The sequence below is a fragment of the Dipodomys merriami genome, unplaced genomic scaffold (assembly GCF_024711535.1).
Source record: "Dipodomys merriami isolate MVZ:Mamm:240054 unplaced genomic scaffold, mDipMer1.0.p SCAF_330, whole genome shotgun sequence".
Lineage (NCBI taxonomy): Eukaryota > Metazoa > Chordata > Mammalia > Rodentia > Heteromyidae > Dipodomys > Dipodomys merriami.
The window spans coordinates 905,368-914,880 of NW_027204827.1; the positions used below are offsets into that span (position 1 = coordinate 905,368).

Here is a 9,513-nt window from a genome sequence, read left to right on the forward strand (position 1 = left end):
TGTTTTGAGTATCACAAGAGGGAGATGGATGTTTCCTCTACTTTGGAGATGCTGTGATGAGGCTAGGTTCTGGGTAGTGTGGAGGCCTTTCAGTAAAAATTAGATTTTCCATGAAGGGTTAGCTCCTGAGACACTCACAGAGCCCAGCCTGGAGCCATTCTCAGGATTTATGTTTACTGAATTTCAATTGATTGTAGAGTCTGCTAAAGGGATGGACAGCCTGTCGCTCTGTTTCCTAGTGAAGAAAGCCACTCCTGGGTCTGACAGCCTGAGCTGGGTGACTTTTCCCTGGGTTGAGCTGAGTCTGGCACATCAGGTTAGGTCCTTGTGAGCTCCTAAATGACTCTAGTTTTCTTCCAAGGCCTGAGTTGGAGCTAGCAGCGCAGCCAGGCCCTTGTCAGTATCAAAGATGGAGATCTCTGGTAGTGGGGGATGAGAGGTGTCTTCCCTCCTCTTCTCTCTGAGAAGGAGTGAGGACGTCAGGCTTCTACTCACGCCGAGTCTTGGTTCCTGGGTTGTCTCTGGTCTGCTAACTGCCGGATGAAGATGATTGCTCCTTGTCGGTTCTTGCTGGTGTTGAATAGAATTTGCTCACCTGCCGAATCTGGCTCTTTCGTCCCGGACTCTCTGTGTTGCAGGTATGGCGGCTACGGCTGCCACCGCTGCAGCCACAGCCACAGCCGCGACTACTGGCAAGTGCTCAGATCTGTCTCCTTGCCAGGATTTTCCCTCTCTGGCCTAACTCTCTGTACTGTGATGGCACACTTGTGATTCTCTGACTTAGGACTGTTCACTGGAACACTAAAACTGCTTTCTATGCGAGAGTTGTTTTACCTCCACTTTCTCCTCTGCTATCTTCCTGGAACTCCAAGACTTCTTCTTATAGCCCTCCGCTTTTTCATCCCTGCAGCCTTCCTTGATATTCTCACAAGCAGCAGAACAATAACTACTGCTGAGGGAATGAAAACAAGAATAGAAAGAAGGGCCACAGAGGACAGCATGGTACCAAAACCCCTTTCTGTGATTGTTAGTTCCGTCAGGGGGATGTCATGGTGCACATCTGGGAGATTCTTCACAGCACAGCTGAATGTCCTATTGTCCATCAGGTTAGGGTTGCTTATGCTTATGGATGCATCCCCTTTGTATGCATTTCCATCCCAGGAGATCTGATCCAGAAAAGTGCCTGCTGTGGTTGGGTAATGGAAAGACTGATAGTGAAAAATAGATTTGGTGCAACTGCTGCTGGGAGGACGGTACTTACAGTCTATGGTCAGTTTGTCAGTGACATATGAAGATGACTTGAAGGTACATCTCAACTTGACATTTTCTCCAACATAACCTCGTATGTCAGCAGCTGCACTAATCCTGCAAGAGTAGGATGCCTATCAGGGCAGAGAAGGTGCAGCCCTAGCCTCAAGCGGCTCTGATCAGCAGCATCCCGGCTGCTCCTTAGGTACCTGCCTAATTCTTTCTGATGGAGGCATAGAATTCCATTGTGTATATTTTCTTGATCCATTCATATACTGAGGGGCATCTGGTTGGTTCCATATCTTAGTTTTGCTAAATAATGCTGCAATAAACATGGTTGTGCTGCCTTCCAAAGTGGTTGAACAAGTTTACACTCCCCCCAACAATGCAGGACGTTCCCTTTAACCACATCCCCTCCAGTATCAGTTATTATTAAATTTGTTGATTATAGCCATTCAAACTTGGGTGAGGTGGAATCTCAACGTTGTCTTGATTTTCATTTCTTTTATGGCTAAAGAATTTGATCATTTCTTCATGTATCTATTGGCCATTCCTATTTCCTCTTCAGACCTTTTTCTTTAAGTCTTTAGCCCACTTATTTATCGGGCAGTTTTTCTTTGAGGATTTGTTTTTGGAGGGTTTAATTATTTGAGGTCTAATTATATGTTAGATATGAGATCCTTGTCCATTGTAAGCCTAGTGAAGATCTTCTCCAAATCCTTGGGCTTTCTCTTGATCTTGATAGCTATGTCCTTTGTCGTGCAGACGGTCTGCAGTTTCATGCAATCTCATTTGTCCAACCTTTCTTTGATTTTATGTGTGTCTGGGTCTTTATTAAGAAACTTTTGACAAGTGCCAAGGAGCCCTGGAGTTTCTCCTTTTCCTTCCTGTAATGTTTTCAGGGTATCTGCTTTGGCTCTGAGGTCTTTGATCCCTTTGGAGTTGATTCTTGTTCAGTGTGCTTTATAAGGGTCTAGTTTTAATTTTCTACAGGTGTGAAACAATATATGTTTTATAAGTCTTTGTCCATCTCTGTAGAGCCCTCCACAAGTTTATATGTATTTGTAGCTTGGGAAAGGAAATAAGAGTTAAATCAGGACAGTTGGAGGCTATGGTTTATAGGGCTCATTTGAGACCCTTTTAGACGGAATGTTAACTTTTTCCATCTGATGTACTACAGATGGCAGTCTTGGTACAGGAATTGAGTAGACTGCTATTGGATAGGAAGCTTGTACTGATTCCTCCTGACTTTCCCCTGAAGACAAGGAGGGTGAAGTAGCCATGGGCATGAATCCGTGTGGGATTTGCAATAAATATCTATTGACTGTGTATTTCTAATTTCTGTTGCCACAGGCAAATGAATGAACGGATTTTTCCTTTCGTACTTTAGCTGTAACTAGATATTTTTCATTTTCTAAATCTTATTTTATTGTGAAGATTCTATAGAAATGCTACAGATACATGAATAAGGCAATGAGTACATTTCTAGTCAAGCATTGTTACCCCTTCCCTTGTTTTTTTCTACTATCCCTTACCTTCCCCTCCACCCTTCCCTACCCAATGTTGTAAAGTTCATTTCTAACATACTGTCCTATGGATATCATTGTTGCAATGGGTCATCCTGTGTCCTTGTTTCAGCAATTTGTTATTTTGGTTCCCCTCCCCAAATTAGAAAAATGTATATACAAGGTGCACGGTATCAAAGTCAATTCAAAGTCAAATAGGGATATATCATAGGGGGAAGAATATACATAATATATTTAAAACAACAACAACAAATGAGCCCCAAAATATAGTAACTTGTTTATATACAACATTTAGTCTAAAACTCCTTAGACATCTTAAGTTTGGACTATTTCTTTTATTTTCTGCCAGTCCTGTGGTTTGAATTTGGGCACTCTACTGCTTAAGCCTCAGAGTGCCACTTTGAGCTTTTTCTGAGTAGTATATCTTATATAGAGTGTGATTACTTTTCAGCCTGGTCAGGTTTCAAATAATGATCCTTAGATCTCAGCCTCTTGAATATCTACGAGTACAAGCATGAGCCACCAGCACCTTGCTTGAATGATCCCACAGTTTTAACTACAGATTTTTCATATCCCCTACCAACTATGCTTCCTGATCCTTTTTTAAAGTTATCTCTAAATAGCTTATGGAGGATTTTGAGCATTGCTTAATCATTTTTTCACTTTTATTAGTATATACTAGTTGCACACTCAGAGGTTTGATGGAGTTACTTCCACACACGCATATGATGTACTTGCTCATATTCACCCTACCTTCCCAGTGTCCAGCCCCTTAATTCAAGGCCAAGAACCACTGTACACATGCAAACATTCACTGACACTCTCAAACACACACACACACACACATACACACACACACACACACACACACACACACACACACACAGCAGAGCAATTAGCAAAGGATATAATGTGGACCAGGAACTGCAAGGAAACATGGGAGGGTAGATTGTCTTTTCCCAGTTCCTCTGCCTTCCTCCATTCTCTGCTTTTCCTTAGAACAATTCAAGCCTTACACAACTCACATCTGTCTGTTGTGAACAACCTGAGCCTGGATTCCAGTTTGCCATTCATAGGAAGCTGCCGTTGCTTGGATAGCTGGCCCTCAGAGTAAGCAGAGGCTCTCAGGTCATGTTTTATTTTTCCATGTGTAGTGTGAATGCAGGCCTTGAGACCGTAAGCAGTATCTTGAAGTGTATTGACATCTGTGTTGAGCTACAAGACTCACCTCAAAAAACAAGCAGAGGAAGTGGGATGCAAAGTACAAATCCTAAACCAATGGACCTATAGGTGACTGAGAGTCAATTTCCACATTACTGGAGTAAATACAAGGGCAAGTCCATTTGAAGAGGGGTCTCCAACCATTTCATGGGCCCACATGACATGTCTGGCAGAAAGCCACTTGTGTGTGTGTGTGTGTGTGTGTGTGTTTGTGTGTGTGTGTGTGTGTGTGTGTGTGTGTGTGTGTGTGTGCTTGAAGGTGGGTCTGGGGCTCAGGATCAGGCTGGGTGCTGCTTGTCCTTATGTGTTTTTTGCTCCAGCCGAGTGTTCTACCACCTCAACCACAGCTCCACTTCTGGCTTTTTTGGTAGTTGATTAGAGATGAGAATCTGATGGACTTTCCCACCCAGGCAGGCTTCAACTGTGACCTTCAGATCCCAGCCTCCTGAGAAGCTAGTATTAAAGGAGGGAGGCACTGGCACCTGTAAAGAATCCTCTTTTTTTGGGGGGGGGTTGTCCGTTCGTGGGGCCTGAACTCTGGGCCTGGGTGCTGTCCCTCAGCTCTTCAGCTCAAGGCTAGCACTATACCACTTGAACCACAGCGCCACTTCTGGCATTTTTTCTGCTTATGTGGTGCTGAGGAATCGAACCCAGGGCCTCAAGCATGCAAGGCAATTGCTCCACCACTGAGCCACCTACCCAGCCCAAGGAAGCCTCTTAAATAACAGATCTATTCATAGGGAGACAGTAAATGCCTCAGTCCAAGAGATGGTGTTGAGTTTTCATGTTTTAAAAGAATAATTACACTCAATAGCAAAGTATGAAATAATATTGAAGGAAAGAAGACAACAAACTTTCATAAATCTGGGGTTGTGAAAGCCCATCGAACATGAGACTTTCATATAGGAATAACATCTATGTGGCAACACTGAGGCTCACCCATGTGGTCACATGTACTGTTTGAAGCCCTGTTCTCACATGATATGTTTCCAGAAATCTGGGATTCTGCTCCGTAGAAGATGTTTCCCAGTCACACTGGTAATTCTTAGTTCTGTTTTTCACACTTCTCATCCTTCATTCTTAGTATTATCCAAGTATCTTTTCCAATGCTGCTCCAGAAGATGCTTTCAATGTTACTGTAAGGATTCATTTAATAAGAGAAATATGTTTGAAGAACTTTAATACTTACATTAATAATATCTTTACTAATAAAGACTAATATTCAAGAACTACTTTAAGATCAATAAAACATGATTTGGAACAGCTATGTGGCTTTGATATTAAAGCTGATAGCAGACATGTATTCCTAGACCATGATGAATCTGTAGTTATTGCAATCTTACAATAAAAAAGTTCTTAAGAAAGAAAATGTCTTGATAATATAAGCAACCCAATAGTTGTTGAAAAAGACATATATAGTGAGGACGTCTGTTGAGCTGGTACAAACTGGTTCTTGCTCTGAAAGCATCACCTATCTGTTCTGAGGGACAATCAGGATTAAGAAGGGATACATGCTTCCAGATGACTGATCTGCCTAGCATTAACTGCATAAGTCCATTCAGGCCCACAGCCCTATAACCAATATAGGACAATCTTCAGAACAGTCTTCTTGTCTTTCAGATTCAAGCCTGTAATCCTAACTCATCAGCAGACTGATATCTGAGGATCACGGTTCAAAATCACCCTAGGCAGCAAAGTCTGCAAGACTTTTATCTCCAGTTAACCACAAAAAAGCCACAGTGAGAGGTATAAATTGAGAAAAAGGAAAGGGGTGTAATTGTCCCCCCAAAATGGATTCTTTACCTGACAACTGTTTAACTGACTTAACTGTTATCCCTCTGAACATCATCTTCCTAATAATATTTTTTTAAAGAAAAGGAAAGATGGGGCTGGGAAGGTGGATCAGTGGTAGAGTGTTTGCCTTGCATGCATGAGGCCCTGGATTCAATTGCTCATTACTACTTAAGCAGAAACAATGCTGGAAATCACGCTGTGGCTCAAGTGGTTGAGACTAGCCTTCAGCTGAAGAGATGAGGGACAGTGCCTAAGCCTAGAATTCAGGCCCATAACTGGAAAAAAGGAACAAAGAAAAAGAACTAAAAAGGAAGAGAGTTGCTACCATGCTCAATGGCCAATCTTCTAATCCTAGCTATTCATGAGGTTGAGGATAAGTGATTGAAGCCAACTTGGGCAGGAAAGCCTGTACGAATTCTATTTCCAATTATGTCCAAAAAACTAGAAGTAGAATTGTGGTTCCAGTGGTGAAGTAGTAGCCTTGAGGGGAAAAAATAAACTTCAGGGATAGTGTCCATTTCCTGAGTGCAAGCCCCAGAACGGCACAGAAGAAAAGAAGAAAAGACATTATGAACTTGGTTTATCTGTAACTGTGATGCCTTTGTTACAGACCATTATGGACTGAAACTCTGTACACGGCATACTAGGTCTGGCATTTTTGTGCACAAAATGTGTGCATAACCATCTTAACTCCTTCGCTATTCTATAGTTGCAGGTTTCATTATCTTCTCACCATGGAAGAGGCTTCAGTATTTACTTTCTCTAGAATACCTGCTTCCTTGTCCTCTGCTCTTTACTCACTGACAGCATTATTTTACCTGAGAACACAAGGAGGAGAATTGGCAAGACCTTGAAAGAAGGGAAGTTGCTAGAAGTGGGTGAGATGCTTGAGATAATGCCCAGGACCAGGTCAGAATTTTTTTGTGACGACTTGCCATGGTGTGTCAATCTTTATCAATATGCTGAAGGTACTTGGACATGAAGAGGAGGCCTCAATGCCTACTGGTGTCATTCAAACTACACAGATATAGGCCAGCTAATAATGCTCTCACTTTCCCAACATGGAGTTTTGGTCCCTGCGTGTCAAGGGAACTCAGGATCAAGCATGGACAGCTATCCACACATCAAGTTGTGACCTCTACATTGTTACAGCATTGAAAGCAGTTCAGCATGAATCACATGGAGCTTGTCAAAATCATTGAAGGGATGGGAAAGTGGTTCTGTGTTGTATGGACCAAAGCAGACAGATCACCATACAAGTTTCCTTTCAGAGACCCCACTTCTGTTCAATGGCCAAGAGAACATACATGAAAAACTCCAGAATGAGGAGGTATGTATACCCCTATGTTTATAAACTGGACCCTTCACTGCATGATTTCCCAGAGCTTATGGAAACAATGAAACTAAATCTCTCGAAGATCTGGCACTGAAGTCCCGCAGAGACCATTGCCTACATCTGTGAGGAGAGCATAGGAGTTAAAATGGCCTGTCAGAGAGGGGAATACCCACAGAGTGTCTTCACGACATCTCAGGCATCCAGGATTCAGATAATTTTGGGGAGGTAATGAAAGCCTCTTTGGTGTGGATGGTGAAACATTGAAGCAGTTGGGACAGAGGATGTGAAAGCCAGTTGAAGAGTACATGGGTCCCATCAAGTCCCAAGATGGGCAGATCTACTATCAAGAGAGCTGGACATTGTGATGGATATGTTACATAACTGCTTTTGCTCATGGACAAGTCTTAGACACATGTTATACTACAGCGACTCTGTTGTCTACTACCACAAATGCATGGAAGAGAGATAGAAACTTGATATAGTTGCTGACATCATCAAGATCATCCTAAGGAAGAACTTGATAGACATTATCATCTGATTGTGTGTCTGGGTGACGGATGGGGAGATGTGTATGTGTGGAAACTAGGGCTTAAACTTTGGGCCCTGAGCTTCTTTGGCTCAAGACTTGCACTATAGCTCTTAAGCCATAGCTCCACTTCCAACTATTGTGATATTTTATTGGAGTTTCACAAGTACTTACTTACAAGATAAACTTTAATTATGAGGTGATATGATTTTAAAGATGATATACTATACTACTATGCAAATGTAACAAATAAAAATGGGAGTCAAAAAGACACTCTAAGGACTATGTAGGAGGTTTTATGAAAGCCATGAAGTTATATCTAAAAAAGTGTTATTAGAGACTTAAACAACAGTGCTAAATTTCTTGTACCGGATAAAAGAATGCAGTCAGTTATTTCTTTTTTTTTTTAAATTGTATTTTATTTTATTTGAGAACATACTGTACAGAGGGGCTACAATTACATGGGCAGGATAATGCATACATTTCTTACCAAGCATTGCAGCCTCCTCCTTTGTTTACCCTTCACTTCCCTTCCCCCCTCCCCCCTCCCCCCACCCAATTTTACCCCCCTCCCCCCACCCAATTATACCCCCCTCCCCCCCACACCGACATTGTAAAGCTGGTTTTGACATGACATTTTGTACTTCTCATTGTTGCAACAGGTCCACCTGAATACTTAAACGACTTGTTTGTCCCCATCTCCTCCACATGTTATACTGACATCAAATATAGTGAAAGCTGGGGTTACACTGTGGGGGAGGGACATACAAAGCAACAAAGAAATAATCTTATAAATGCATTAGAAACACATGCATGAAAGAAACAAAAACATTAAAATACATATTTAAGGGTTCATTTTCCTAACATCACATTATCTGACCTTTTCGGCTTGACTCATACCTATACTAGATATTGCAAATAAGGGAAACCATGGGACCTATGCTTCTTTGGGCCTGGCTTACTTCACTTAATATAATTTTTTCCAAACCTTTCCATTTCCTAACAAGTGGGGAAATGTCATTCTTTCTGATGGAGGCATAGAATTCCAATGTGTATATATACCACATTTTCTTGATCCATTCATCTACTGAGGGGCATCTGGGTTGGTTCCATGTCTTAGCTATGGTAAATAATGTTGCAATAAACATAGTTGTGCTGGTAGCTTTAGTGTGGTCTTGTTTGTAAACATTTGGGTAAATGCCCAAAAGTGGGATTGCTGGATCATAGGGGAGATCTATGTGAAGTCTTTTGAGGAACCTCCATACTGCTTTCCAAAGTGGTTGAACAAGTTTACATTCCCACCAACAATGAAGTAAGGTTCCTTTCTGTCCACATCCCCTCCAGCATCTGTTGTTGTTAGAGTTCTTGATTTTTGCTGTTCTAACTGGAGTGAGGTGATATCTCAATGTTGTTTTGATTTGCATTTCTTTTATGGCTAGGGATGTTGAACATTTCTTCATGTGTCTATTGGCCATCCTTCTTTCTTCTTCAGAGAAGCTTCTCTTTAAGTCTTTCGCCCACTTATTTATTGGGCAGTTGTTTCTTTGAGGATTTGTTGTTGGGTGGTTTAATTTTTTGAGTTCCAAGTATATTTTAGATATGAGACCCTTGTCCGTTGTATGGCTAGTAAAGATCTTCTCCCAATCGGTGGGCTTTCTATTGATCTTGCCAGCTATGTCATTTGCCCTGCAGAAGCTCTGCAATCTTATGCAATCCCATTTGTCCAACCTTTCTTTGATTTGTTGTGCTTCCGGGTCTCTATTCAGAAAATTTCTTCCTGAGCCAAGGAGACCTAGGGTTTCTCCTATTCCATCCTGTAATGTTTTCAGAGTGTCTGCTTTGAGTTCAAGGTCTTTGATCCA

At 41.8% G+C, this 9,513-nt stretch overlaps 1 pseudogene; it reads right to left on the reverse strand.

Annotated features, from left to right (window-relative positions):
* Nucleotides 1–851: 851 nt before the first annotated feature.
* Nucleotides 852–5,066, reverse strand: LOC138842218 (myelin protein zero-like protein 3; annotated as a pseudogene).
* Nucleotides 5,067–9,513: the final 4,447 nt, after the last annotated feature.